General features: G+C 36.3%; 1 pseudogene; it reads left to right on the top strand.

The window, feature by feature from the left end:
* The first annotated feature begins 2,803 nt into the window (after positions 1-2,803).
* Positions 2,804-2,902, top strand: LOC132301862 (small nucleolar RNA R71; annotated as a pseudogene).
* Positions 2,903-15,423: the final 12,521 nt, after the last annotated feature.

The following is a 15,423-nucleotide window of genomic DNA, read 5'->3' as shown; positions in this document are numbered from 1 at the left end:
TATATTTTTGGAAAATAAAAATAAAAATAAAATATATATATTTTTTTTGGAATTTTTTGAATTTAAAACAAATTCAAAACAAAGTCAAAATTGAAAATCAAAGAACAAAGATCGATCTTTCCAAGATCTATCACAGAATACATTCGATCAATAAAAAATGTATAGAATTGAAGAAATGTTCGATCGATGAGACAGAGAGGCTTTTGGATGCAGGTTCAAAATTTTTCTAAGTGTTGGAACTGCAGATCGATCCAAGATGAAGTTGGATCGATCGAAGAAATTTAAATCGATCTAGGAACAAGTTCGAACGATCGACAGAGAGCTTAAATATGCAGGTTGTGTTTGAACCATTGGACAGAGAGTGATTTGGATACAAGTTTGATGCAGGTGGGAAGTTCGATCGATCGAACTCATTTTGAGATTGATCGAACTTATAAAAAATGCTCAATTTCAACATAAAAGTGCATACAATCCTAATCACAGCTCCTAGCAATGCATATGAACCCAAAGCCAATATCTAGACTTCGCAAAAAATAAAATTAAAGATAGAAATGAGGGAGGAATAGGGTTTTGACACCCTACGAAATGTCTTTCTAGTCTTTAACGTCTCTAGCAAGACGTTGGGCTTTTTTAGCCCGGATCAAACATCTTATAGTGCATCCCCTCCTTAATGGGATGATAAGTGCTTTGAACTCCACCCAACAAATGGTTATTTAAGGAACTTGTTGGATTAAGCTTAAAAGACGTTTTCGGTCCTTGGTCAAGATAATCTTTGGGCTTCCACGCCCTTTTAAAACAAGATTTTGAAACAACTTTTGGTTTCAAGGTTGAAGATGGACTTTTTGAAACTTTGGTCTCACACAAAAACTCAATTCCTTCACTTTTAAGGTCATGACATTTCTCTACAACATTCCCTTCTTCATGCTTGTCAAATGAGTTGGGGGTTAGATTGAAAATATTCAAATTTACCTTCATGTGGCCAAATGAGATCTTCATTATCCCCATCATACAATTAATGTTGGCATTTGCGGTTGCCAAGAAAGAACGGCTAAGGATAACGGGAATTTAACTCTTAGGATTTGGGATCGGTTCTGTCTCAATGACAACGAAATCAACGGGAAAGAAGAATTTATCAATCTTAATAAAGACGTCCTCAATGATACCCCTAGGCTTTTTGATTGATCGGTCGGCAAGTTGTAAAACCACTGACGTCGGTTTCAAGTCTCCTAAGCCTAATTTGACATATACCGAGTATAGAAGAAGATTAACACTTGCTCCTAGGTCAAGAAGAGCCCAATTAATGATATGATCACCAATGATACATGAAGTGGTAGGTGAACCGGGGTCCTTAAACTTTAGAAGAGTGTTATGCTGCAAAATTGAGCTTACTTGCTCGGTTAAGACCACTTTTCTAGGTGCTTAACTTTTGTTCTTCCTTTTTTGAGTATACAAGTCTTTCAAGAATTTGGCATAAGCCGAAATTTGCTTGATTGCACCCAAAAGTGGAAGATTGACTTTCATTTGCCTAAACACGTCCATAATTTCATTTACTTTAGCCTTTTGCTTATCATTTGAAATGAATCCTTTTAAGGTATCAGGGAATGGAGCTTTTGGCTCCAAAACCTTTTCAGAATTTTTCTTTGAAGTCTCTTCAACACAAGAAGTTTTCAAATCATTTTGCAAATCTTTCTTTTCAAAATCACTTTTCAAATCACTTTTCAACACATTCCCATTTGAAAGATCATGCACATGCAATGAAGGAGGAATATGATATGAAACGAGACGGGTGTCAACTTTTGGTTGTACCGGTTCACTCTCTTCATTGGACATACCCACTTGATTGTCCATAATCTTTCCACTTCTCAAGGTAGTCACCGCATTGACATACTCTATTGTGTGACCTTCCGATGAGGAATGAGTCTCCACAACATATTGTTGCTTTTGTGGGCCATTCAAAGACATTTTTCCTTTCTCTCTAACATTTAAAGTGCTAGCTATTTGCCCTACTTGGGTTTCTAGCTTAGTAATGGATTGAGAGTGAGAATGAAGTAATTGTGTGTTTGCCTCTAAAGTGCCTAGAGTGGTCAAAACTTTCTCTTCAAAAGCAAGACTTCTAACATTTCCTTGGGAATATGATGGTTGATTAGGAAAATAAAATTTTGAAATTTGGTTTCCTTGTGATTGGTATGATGATCTAAAACCTTGGGAACCTTGGCCTTGTAGTGGAGGTGGAATGTATTTCCCTTGAAAACCACCTTGGGAAGGGTTTGAGCCCTCCCCTTGGCTTTTCCAAGAAAAATTCGGGTGATTCCTCCAACTAGGATTATAGTGATTTCCATAATGATTGTTCCTTTGATTAGCAAAAATAGCATTTGCTTGTTCATGATGCTCACTTTGCACATGTCCATGAGGACAATTGGAAGTAGAATGTAAAACACTTGAACAAGTCATACATGTCTCATTAGATGCATGATGAGAATGGTTAGGGAATAAAGATACTTGATTCGCCGAGTTTTGGTTGATTAAAAATTAATCAAACCTTTGAGATAATGATTTCATTTCGGCGGCAATTTCATTGGAGTGGTTGACTTGATGTAAGCCAACACTCTTCCTACCACTAGAATTTCAACCATTCTTCGAAGATAAAGTACGACGCAAAGAATTTACACTCATGCTCTCATAAAGATGCCACACGTCATCCTCATGCCTATCAATGTAAGAGCCACCCACGGAAGCATCAACCATGCCTTTGTAATTATCCTATAAGCTCTCAAAGAAATATTGAACTAATTGCCATTTGGGCATGTCATGATGTGGACACTTCCTAAGTAATTCATTAAAGCGTTCCCATGCCTCATGAAATGTTTCCCCATCCCCGTGTGAAAATTCCCTAATTGAAGTTCTCATGGCATTGGTCTTAGAAACTGGATAGTACTTCTTCAAGAACTCTTGTTGCATTTTCGCCTAAGAAGTTATTGAAAAAGGCCTAAGATTGTTAAACCAATATTTTGCCTTGTCTTTAAGGGTGAATGGAAAAAGTTTAAGCCTTAAAACCTCTTCCGGCATGCCCGTATATTTTACGGTGGAATATACTTCAAGAAACTCATCCAAATGCTTGTAAGGTTCTTCACTTGGAAGTCCATGATAGTTAGGAAGCATTTGTATGGTTTGTGGCTTGATTTTATAGTGATGTGCTCTAAATGGTGGCAATTAAATACATGTGGGTGCATTATATTCATTAGGCACATAGTGATCTCTTAAAGCAAGGGGAGGATTAGCAATTGGAGGTGTAACATGGACACCTTGGTTGCCTTGAATGATGAGAGGTGGTGGAGCATAGATTGGCCTTGGCATTCCCAATGGAACTTGGCCTTATTGTTGTGGTGGATGAACGAATGACCTTGGCATGCCTAATGGAACTTGCATGTTATCATGATGCACATTGGGGTGGAGGATACCTTGTTGGTCTATGTGACCAAGGTCCTCCACATGGTCCTCATTGTGTCCTTCCATTGATGAAATGGATTGACTAGATCTACCTCTTCTCCTAGGGTTTCGAACAATGGATTCAAGATGAAAGTTTAAAGGGACAAGAGTGAATCTCAATGATCTACGACCATGCATGCACAATGCAACACAACAAGAAATAATGACAAACACTTCACCTTCACAACAAGTCAATAATCAACAAACTTCCTCCACATACAATGTTCCCATACTCCCATGCTATCAACAATATGCAAAGAAAAGTATATTGCCTCCACGTGGGCTCACGATTTATCTAAGAATTGAAATACAAGCCTCCACGCGAGTCGACGATTTAACTAAGGGTTTGAGTAAGAAAAAGCTCACAAAGGTCCTTTAGCACTTCAACTCCAAATTTTTAGCTTTTAACTTAGCAATTTTTTTGTGATTTTAGCCTTTTTCCTTTGCTTGCTTAGCTCCTTTGTTTGGAATGCTCCTTTGCTCACCTTCTTAGCTCAATGCTCCTAGTCAAATAAGAACAAACACAATAAGTAACAAAAATTAAAAACAACGTAAAGACACGATCAAAAAAGTACTAATTCCTAATTGATTCCACAAATACGACGTTGTCAATCAATCAATCCCCAACAACAGTGCCAAAAACTATGGTGGCTTCCCGATAGTGCGCACAAAACAATGCACAACACTTTGAGTTTGGAAATTAGTGTCAAGTAGGCACCATAATTTAAATTTATAAACCGCTCAACACCTATACTATGTAGTATGAGTGAGAAAGGATCGTCCCAAGGGATTGAGGGTCGTACTAGGTTGAGGAATCAAGGTTAGGGTTAGTAGGTCGAGGAATCAAAATAGTGGTTGGTTGGTTGAATTAAACTAGATGCAAATTAAACTAAAGTAAACAATAATGCAATCAAGAGAATAAAAGAGAGAGAGATCTTGGGATATAGAGATCACCACTAAGCATACTTTTCTACACCCTTAATGAATGATTAATGAGGGGAAAAACATGCATTGCAACAAAGTGTGTGTGTGTGTGGTTGTTCCAACAAGCATGGATGACAAATTAAGCATATATTATCTAAACAACATGCTGGATAGCACAACATATCAAATTAAGCTATTAATCCTTTCTTTAAGCTCATAATCCAAACACATCACAAGGTTAGAGATATATGTTGCTTACTTACATAAGTATAGAACATCAACAATAAGCATGGATTGTCCTCCCATTTAACAACTACACTACAACTAAGCTAATGACATGAAATTAAACTAATTAAACTAAGGGAGAGGTACAATCCATCAAGAAATGAGTACGAACCATCAAATAAACCACAAGAACATGCCATTAAGCACTATGTCTTGATAATCTCTAGATTTATAGCATCAATACATATAGACATGCATCAATAACACAAGAAATAGAGACAAGCACATGAACATCTATTCTAGCATACATAGACATATGGATATAATGAAATGATCAATTGGAAGCATTAAACCACATAAATCATTGAATAAACAATATCTATATATATAAAAATGTCAAGACATGAATTACAATACAAATCCCCTAACAAATACATAAATCAAGAAGTAGAAAGCATGCTTAGGGCTGACTCTAGCCCCAAGAGGATGTCTAGTGTAATACCCCTAATTTTAAAAGGATAATTCTGGCATTTTGTTTAAATTATTTAATTGCAATTGTTGTTAGTTTAATTGATTTCTTGCTTGGTTCTTTTTATTTAAATTACTTGGGGATTTGGTTATTTAAATTTTAGGGTAAAGTGCATTAAACCCCCCTGAACTATTGGGGTATGTGCAAAAAACCCCCCCGAACTATAAAAATTGCAAAAAAATCCCTGAACTATTGGGGTATGTGCAAGAAACCCCCCTGAATTATATATTTTTTTGCAGTTTACCCCATCCACGCAAATTGATTAACTGAAAAGGACGATGAAGCCGAGGAATTTGTTGCTGGGATCGGTGGGTCTCCTATCATAGCTCAATCATAGCTGTTGCACCACTAGCCAGATTCGTCGGCCATATATATCGCACTTCTCTGCACCATTGCGTCAGCCCATTGCCGTCACTGCCTTGCCCGCCGTTCAGCTCACCTTGCTCGCCGGTCCATTCCACCATCCATTCCAATCTCGCCAGTTCATTCCGCCATCTCCATAGCCGAGCACATCGCCGTCCGTGTTTTGAGCACATAGTTGTCCACTGTTCACCGCCGAGCCCCCTTAAGCTCGCCGCCGCCTCCACAGTTCACAGCCGAGTCAACCAAGCTCTCATCATAGTCGAGTCCTCCGCGCACAAGCCACCATCATCCGAGACCGAGCCATCCCACCGACCTCGGATTTCTTTGGTCTCTTATCTCTCTCTCTAGCTCTCAGTTTTGGGTTGTGTTGGGTGAAAGGCATCTTTTGGCAAGAAAAAAAGTAAGAAGTGTATAAGTTAAAACGACGCAGTGTACGTGTTATAAACGTAAACTGGTCTTTCAAAATTTTCGGTACCGGAAGTTGATGTCATGGGGGTAAATTGTAACAAAATCATAGTTCTGGGGGGTAAATTGCAACAAAATCATAGTTCAGAGGGGTTTTTTGTAGTTTAAGGGGGTTTCTTGCAAATGATCAATAGTTTAATGGGGTAAATTGCAACAAAATCATAGTTCAAGGGGGTTTTTTGTAGTTCAGAGGGGTTTCTTGCAAATGACCAATAGTTCAGAGGGGTTTAATGCACTTTACCCTAAATTTTATTGTGGTTTAATTATTTATGTGCTTATGTGGAATTGTATTGTGTTTTAAAATTATTTTAATTGGTTATTTAAATTGTATTGTGTTTTAATTATTTATGTGCTTATGTGGCTTTGTGAATTAAATGTAATTTAACTGTTTAATTATTAAGGTTTTGTGTTATACATCGTGTCTAGGTTTTGAGCCGACTTGTAGTTGGTTTAGGATTTAAGTTAGGGTTTCAAGTAAAGTCTATAAATATATAAACATACGTCTGTCAAGGGTTATTAACCCTATTCACGTAACAGAGTCACACAGAGAGTTGTGAGGGTAGAGAAATAGAGAGGGAGTTTGAGTAATTTATAGAGAGGCTTAAGGTGGAAGGAGTGGAGTGCTTCTAGGTTGAACCAAGAACACCAGAGGAGTGGAACAATAGTCTAGGACGTTGTCGGAAACTTTAGAGACGATGGATTACAGTTTCAAAATCTGAAACTGCAGGCAAGTTTTTGTTCTTCTCTTTCCCAGGAATTTGTGTTCTGTGCATGCTTAGTTATACTCCAGGAGTTAAAGTAAGACTTAATTACATCGTTTATACATGTTGAAACAGTTGCTAGTATCATTAAGTTTAATCTGTTTATCAGTAGTTTACAAGTTCTGTTTGAAAACTGATTGTCGTTGCATTACAAACTGATGTTTAATTAAATTCTTGTTTATATAAATCTGTCTTGTGATTACTCTGGGATGTGGATGGGATCTTAAAACCTAAAATAAAACTAAGTTCAATGACTGGAAACCACTGAAGTCGGAGAAGACAACAGAAGAAGAACAGAAGTATACTTGAAGTGGAGAAGGCTCCACTTAAAGTGGAGAAGGCTCTACTTGAGTGGAGAAGGTTCTACTTATTTGGAGAAGGCTCTACTTGAGTGGAGAAGGCTCTACTTATTCGGAGAAGGCTCTTTGAAACATAGAGCCTTCTCTTTCTCTTAAATATCACGTATACTGAGTTTTAAATGGGCTGGTTGGTTAAATCTGAGTTTCTGAAACTATTTAAAGGCTATTGAATGATGTAATATATTTCTTAGGACTTATAAAATAATGGAGAAACAAGCTTATATTATGGAATAAAGGATAGAATTAACATAAGTTTAAACAAGGGTTGTATGTGAAAGATTAAACCACTAATTTGAAGTGCAGACTGTTTTAGAAATCTGATGCATGTACACGACCCTAAGTTTTAAATTATGTTGTGTAGCTAAGGTTTAAGCATTCTGTTATTGAATTATAGGTATGCTTGGTTGGAATTAACAGACAATTAAATCTGTTGTATATCTCTGTTAGGACACTGTTTGGAGGAGATTTGATGCTTTTGCATGGTCTTAAGTTTTGTTGTACATAAAGTGCACCAGTCAGGGTACTGTTTGGATAAGCAAAATTGCATAAACCTGTTTTATCAATTTAATAGACTGAAACTTGGATTCTAAATTTTCAGTGGAGACATGGCTTAGTGACACACCTGTTAAACTATACTTATGATTGTTTTGGAATGCGTTGATAGTTAATTATACTATTTCTATCAACTAAGTTAACTGGAGGATAATATGCGCTGGTATGGGACGGTGACGTACTGGGTATAGATTGGTTCAAACACTAAGCCTACCTAATTTGGAATGAGGTTCGGATTAGCACTAAAAGTTAAGTCCGACTTCTGTTAGTGTCAGGTCAATAAGTAACTGAATGACATAATTGGATTTCTGGGATGAATTGTTATACATATATCGAGCCACTATATCAGATGGATGATATTCTATAGTAGGAGGACACGAACTTTATATATTTATGTTATGATACCATGGTATGAGCTTGAGTCTCATGACCATAGTTAGGGTGCGTATATCGCCTAGGATGGATAGCTGGACAGAGGTGTTGTTCCCTGGTAGGTCTAGGTACATATGACCACGTAATGTGCGATTTGCATGGTATCTCTACTCAGGCTGAGACAGACCTATTGGACTAGTGAGCGTCCTATAGTGTGTAATATATACATATATGGACTACTCTAGATATTGTTGAGTCTATCTAAGATGTATCTGCGTATCGAATTCCTGTTTGGATCGTAGTAGATCAGGACTTGTATGTGGGCCTGACCCACTCTTTTATTTTTCAGGTGCTCGTCAGTTCCAGGGTTAGAGCTTGATCGTACAGAGCAAATACAGACTTTTATTCCATCGACTACGTAAGATTGCTTATTTATCAGCTTTGGATTTTTATTTCAGTTGTTTCATTTACAGTGGAAACTTTTAGTAAGGGGTCCATTAGATGGATTCCCGAGTTGTAAAATTATGAAATTTTAGATTATCGGATCTGATTAATTATGATATAAGGATTTTCTTTTAGTTTCTTTCAGCTTATTATATTATTTCGTATTTCACTTTGTATTCCGTGTTCGATTTAAAATACCTTAATTGTTTGATATCCCTCCGGTTTGGGCCTGAGCCTGATCAACCCATGTCTCAGATTCGAGGGGTATCACATCTAACCAATCATGGATGATGTCCTCCAACCCTCAAGGGCAAGCTCCATGGAAAAAATCTACTCCTTGGTTGATGAAGAGTCTCCAATGGTGTCTCTAGCCTCTTCCTTTCCTTTACTTCCTCACTAAGTATTATCTTCTCTAAGTATGTGTATATATATAAAAGTGGCTCATATTTTTTATATAGGTAGGTCAAAAATCATCCCAAATGAGCTGGACTCGTACACCAATAATCCTCTAATGATTGGATATGAGACAACTTTTAATGAGCTGGAATTTGAATTTTTCTCGGGATTTGGGAAGTTCGATCGATCGAACTTGTGGTGAGATCGATCGAACATGGCTGAGATCTATCGAATTGAAGCTGGATCGATCCTCAATGGCGGCGCCTTTTTGGATAAAAACAAATCTGAAATATTTTGAAGATATTTTTGGAAAAAGGACAAAAGTGGTAGGTAGGATGGTACAGCTGGATAAGATCTGGCATGTGGATAAGGACAAGAAGGTTCGATCGATCAGAAAATAATGTTGGATCGATCGAACTTTTAGTATCTCTGAAAATGACATCATGGCCTGGATCTATCTTGAAGTGCTGAGATCGATGAAAGTTGGATCGATCGAACTTTTCTTGAGATCGATCGAAGTTGATGAAATTCCACTTTTTGCTTCCTTTTGCTCTACTTTACTCCTTTCTTTGATTTATTCCAGAATTGCTTCATTTCTGCTCTTATTTGACTGAGTTAGCTTATTTTGATAATAAGTACCTGAAAGTGAAAATAACACGAAATCAATACAAAACGGAAAAATAAGATAGATAAAAGTCCTACAATAACTAAGTTTAAGGGATTTAAATATGCACTTTTCAGCGCTCATTAATTAGCAATCCCATCGCGCTGATTAGACCAGATAAAAGGGAAGCCCACATAACCAATATCTATCAAAGCACAACAATCAATCAAATTACAAAATGACCGAAGCTGCCACGCTGCTTAACTCTACCCCCACATTTCTCAGAATTATATAAAATATCATTAAAATCACCAATAAGAACCCACCGACCAAACCAAGAATGCGCACTTTTAATAAAATATCCCCATTGCAACATTATTTCGCTATCCACAGTACTAGCATATACAAGGGAGAAATACCAAGGCGACTGGGTAGGGGACAAAAAAACAACTATAATAGAAAAACAGTTTTGATCAACCACCCGTAACTGAACACGATCATTCCACCAAAGGCCAAGACCACCCGCAATCCCATCCGGTTCAATCAAATAACCATTAGGAAAACCCAACAATTTTTGAACCGCCATTGTGCGCTTCTAACTTTTTGTTTCAAGAACACCAATAATATCGGGAGAGTATTGAGAATGTAAACGTTTAATTTCTTATATTGTAGTAACAGACCCTAATTAAACCTTGACAATTCCAAACAAGAATATTGGGAAAAGCATTATGATACTGAGAAAAACAGAGAGGTGGAGCTATAGAATGTGAGGGAAAAGAGGAAGCAGAAGAAGACAACCGACGATCATAAGCATCAGAACGATACTGGGAAAAAGAACCGTGACCAGAATGCATAACTGAAGCCCAGTACCAAAAAATAATAAAACAAACCCGGGTGTGCCAAAGAAAACATAACCCAACAGAAAAGAAGAGAACACCTGTATGGCCCAATAGACAGAAGCCCAACCACCAAACAGCCAGCCCACAAAGATCCACAATACAACACCACACAGATGGTCAACAACGCACCATGGAACCACACGTGCACCACAGAATCAACACCACCAACCCACTAACATTGGACCAGAAAGCAGTGCCGGAACCACCAGCAAATGAAGCACCAATCAGACACAATCAAACACACAACCAACAAACTCCAGGGCAACCAGAAGCACCACAATCGCCCCCAAAGACTCAGAGCACAAAACAACACTGCAAAAAGAAGAACACACGGAACACACCAGATAGCCAGAAAAGCAACCCTACCAAACCACCCGTAACAGAGCCACCACCAACCACAGCACCGACACCGTCCGGCGTCCACCAACCAAATCACAGGACAACAACCTTAGGAGAACACCATGGAGTAATAAACCAAAGAGCGAGCCACAAGCAAACCCATAACAAACAAACAACTACCCCAAATCCAACCGCACCGTGGATCAACACAAAGATTGCCGCGCTGACAACCCAAATCAGAACCACACAGTAATCGCCGTAGCCAAAACCACCGAAACGCAACCCGGACAGACGCAACAACACCCACTTGAAATCACAGATCGGAACACAACCACACCGGAACAGCGATACAAGACCCACAACTCGCAATCGAACAACAAGCAACAGCCACACTCACAAGCTCTCACGGAACAAGAGCATAAAGCAAAACACAACCACACCTGAACAGCAACACAACACACCCAACTGACAATCGAACAATCAACAGCAAAACTCTCAAACTCGCACTGAACGAGAAACTCTGAAACCAGAGAACCTTGACGGCGCAAGGAGAAAAGGGGACCCTTACATTGAATTCCTTGCTCAGAATTCTAAGGCGGTGCTACACATTCGCTTTCAGGAGATTTAGGGCTTGGTAACCACTCGTTGACTCTCTTTATTAATGTGTGTGACACACACACATATATGTGGGATAAGTGCAAGAAAGAAGTATACATATAATAGCACTTTTACATTTTTAATTAAAAATGTGCGTAAAAAACACCGCTATTTTTTTTAATTTATACAAAAATAACCATCAATTAATATAATACCTATTTTACTCTTTCAAAAATGCCCTAAATAAATCAAACAATTTCTCTGCACCTCCGGCAACAAGACCTCTGCAACTCTCTCTAACTCTCTCCAAACATTTCTCCCTAAATTTCCAGTTTCTTTTCTCCTTTTTTTTTATCCTCTCTTATTTCTCTTCCTTTATCTCTCTATATATATGCACACATCTAATCTATATATCTTTATCCATTGCTCGGAGGTGGTGACCACCATCGGTCATCACCACCACCAACTTATAAAAAACAGGTTTAAAAATGCCAATTTGTCTATATAAATATGACATAAATTTGCAAACTTAAATCCGGATCTCATTGAGAGCTTGAAGGGAAGATCCAAAATTTGACCTTGGTGGGGAAGGTTTTGATTTTGGGCTTCAATAGGGTCGGTGGGGAAGAGGTGGTTGACGATCGGGTTTGTAAATTGGCAAGGAAAGAGCGCCACTGCCGGCGCAAGGACTGGACAACGATGGGATGTGTCGGGCGAGCTAGGAATGGCGGTGGAGATGCACGAGGGATCTGAACTTACCGATACCGGCGTCCAACGATGTGGCGATGTGCAGCTTTGAGGACGGCGGGGACACAACTGGCCGGCGATGAGATGTGTTTGTCGAGTTCACTTTTTAGATAGTTCTCCATTGCTGCCGCCGGTTTAGAGCACCGCCATCCTCACTGAAGACATCTCTGCCACCATCATTTTAGTCCGCCTCATCACCGGTTTAAACCATTGTCGTCCTTCATCCCCGTTCCTCGACACAACTGGGTGGTGGTAGTGAGATGTTGAGGTTGTGATTGAAGGGTGGGGTAGAGATAGAAAGAGAGAGGAGATGGGGTTAGGTTGGAGAGAGAGGGGGGGGGGGGGGGGGGGGAAGGGGGTTGTCGGTGAATGGGCTCGAAAATACTACATCACGAACATATAAACTGGGTTTAAATGTTCTATTCTAATATTTTACTAATTATTTTTACTAATAAAATAATGGAAGAAGATAGAGAAGGTGTGTAAGGTTAGCATTATTAGGCGGAAGAGCAGGCCATACTGTGCGACGCCGAAGTAAGAGTCATCATCTTCTCCAGCACCAGCAAACCCTTTTAGTCATTTCACAAAAAAAGAAAAAAATTATATATTATAAAATGTGTTGTTAAGGGTATTTTAGTCTAATTTTTATAAATAGGATCAATTTGCACAAATGTCATAATATAAGGGTGTGTTTTTTGCACGAAAATAGTGCAATATGTACTATAAGCATACTATAGAGGTATTTTTTGCACTTGACCCATATATATATATTGAGTGGCGTATTTTTAAAATAAAAAATAATATTATAAATTAAGATATTTGCTCGAGTTCGACAAGTTGGGAATATTCAAGTCTTTTTTTTTTTTTAACATGGAGTGCGAATTAAAGTGAAATTGAGATGCTTGTACAAATTATTTTCTCAATCAGATAGATTCATAGATAGTAATTTTTATTTTTGAGTCATAATCGTGACGTGTTGACTGCTTCCACGGAGTTTGTGTTTTTTTTTTTTTTTTTTTTTTTTTTTTTTTTTTTTGGGTACTTACAACTACATGTTTCTACTGAGGCTTGAACTCCTAATTTCCCTTTGGGAAGTAGAAGTTTAGTATTACTATGCCACTTACTTTCAAATACGTTAATTCGAACATGACCTATTTAATAACTGAATTAAAAACTCTCGAACGTGATTCGTTTATTAAACGGATAGCAAAATACAATCGGTGAAGCTAGTTTAATAAAACGAGACATGTAATGATACGTACAGTTTAATAATTCATTTAACTAAATAAGTCATATAACTCATATAATAACTAATGAATAAAATATAAATATAATGAAAAGTTGAAATAATGGATGGCTAAATTCATTAAAAATGAAAATAATTTAGACAATACAAGTTCAAAAAGACCAAATACAATATTTATCTTAGATTTATTTTTAAATAATAGGAATATCCAAAACACTCAAATTGACAGTATGGACTCAAATATTCAAAACAAGTAAAATAAAATTTATTTATTTTTACTTAACAAAATGTGTTTTCACCTATTTAAGTAAACAGTATCTTTACCCGACAATTTCAAGCTAGTGTATTGAAGGGAATAGTTTTGGTAAACAAGTTTCCTCCAATTGAATAGTCTAGTTGTCATTAGACATAAAATTGTATATGTCAAATTTGACATACAATTTTTTGATATGAGAAAAAAATTTATCCTTTTTTTTAGTGTGTTCTTGGCTGTTATTTACTCTGCTGATATTATGTATTATTATTTTATTTTTGTTTGTTGTTAAATTAAAAGACAAAATATTAATAAATTTGACATATTAGATATATATAAATATGGCAAATTCCATATGCCAGTTACCAATCATACCTCAAATGAATTCCTTTCACCTTTCAAATATATATATTTTTCACTTCATTGAAAAAAAAACTTTTGAGAGAATAAAAAGAAAGGGGAAGAACTCAAACCCATTCGGACAAGAGTGCTCTACCTTTCTTGGATATTGCAAATCCTCTGTTGTGCGATTTTCATACTGTCTCCTACAGGGAGCGTTAAGTGGTCTTGATTTGGCCACGTTTTATTTCACTTAATATACACTTAGACTGTGTTTGACAATTACACAATCATTTATTAATAATATTTTACTACCATTTATAAATATCTTCACCTTTAAAATAAGGTATGTACATAATGTAAACTAATTAATGTCACATATAAACGTAACTCAATTCACCACCATTTATAAGTAACATTTCACCACTATTTATAAATACATTCACCCTTAAAAAAAGGTATGTACATAATGTATATTAAGTAATGTCACATACAAATGTAACTCAATTCAACATATCATTTATGTTATAATTTGAAATTAAAGTATTTTAAAAACACTTTAGCATGTTAATTTACAGAATTTAAATCAAAATTAAAATCACTTGGATTAACTTTAGACAACAAACAAAACACTTGTTATTTCTAAAAATAACAAAAAGAGCCACATTTTTTTTTTCCTTCAAAATATTAAAAAAAACATACACTTAGTTTTAAATTATTTAACATATCTTTGAAATTTTTTTAGCAAATTTTAATATTAATTGTCACACACACTACCTTCACCATCAAAAGAAAAAATTTGGCAAAGTTTAATATTAATTGTCACACCCACCACCTTCACCATTAAAAAAAAGTATTCACATAGTGCTGAAAAATTAATAGTCACACTTAAATCTAACTTAATTTAACATATTATTTATATATTTTTTAAGTTAAATTTTATCATAAAAATAGAACATCCAACAAAAAAGTCACATGTTAATTTAAAGAGAATTTTGAATGGGATTATGAGGTATTTGACTATTAACAACCTTTACTTTTTAAGTAGTGATGTTACCCTCTTATAAATGGTGATATTACTTTTTAGACTCATGCGATATTACTTTTAGACTTTTGTAATGTTACTTATAAATAGTGGTAAAATATTATTTATAAATAGTAATATAATTGTTAAATACAGTCTTAGTATCTATTAGGTGGAATAAAACATGACTAAACTAAAATCAGTTAACGTTCACAACAAGAGACAGCATAGAAATCGCACAGCAGGATTACCATGTCATGTCGGCTACTCTTGTAGGTTATAATTTATGCGCATACTTGGCACTTTGCTTCAATAGTGATCTCATCATAGTTATTGAACTCGACAGTATGTCTCTTATAGTACTTTTTATTTATTTGTTTACTTTTTCTAATGTAATTAAAATATGACCTTTTCTTTGAAAGACTGTATTACGGAACATAGTAGTCAACTATGTTATAATACGAGTAATAAATAAAATATTAGCTATCTGCATATAACT

Source organism: Cornus florida, unplaced genomic scaffold (assembly GCF_030987335.1).
Source record: "Cornus florida cultivar Cherokee Brave unplaced genomic scaffold, ASM3098733v1 CherokeeBrave_3.0.0_Hap2_Chr03, whole genome shotgun sequence".
Lineage (NCBI taxonomy): Eukaryota > Viridiplantae > Streptophyta > Magnoliopsida > Cornales > Cornaceae > Cornus > Cornus florida.
This window is presented reverse-complemented; position numbering and strand designations above follow the sequence as displayed.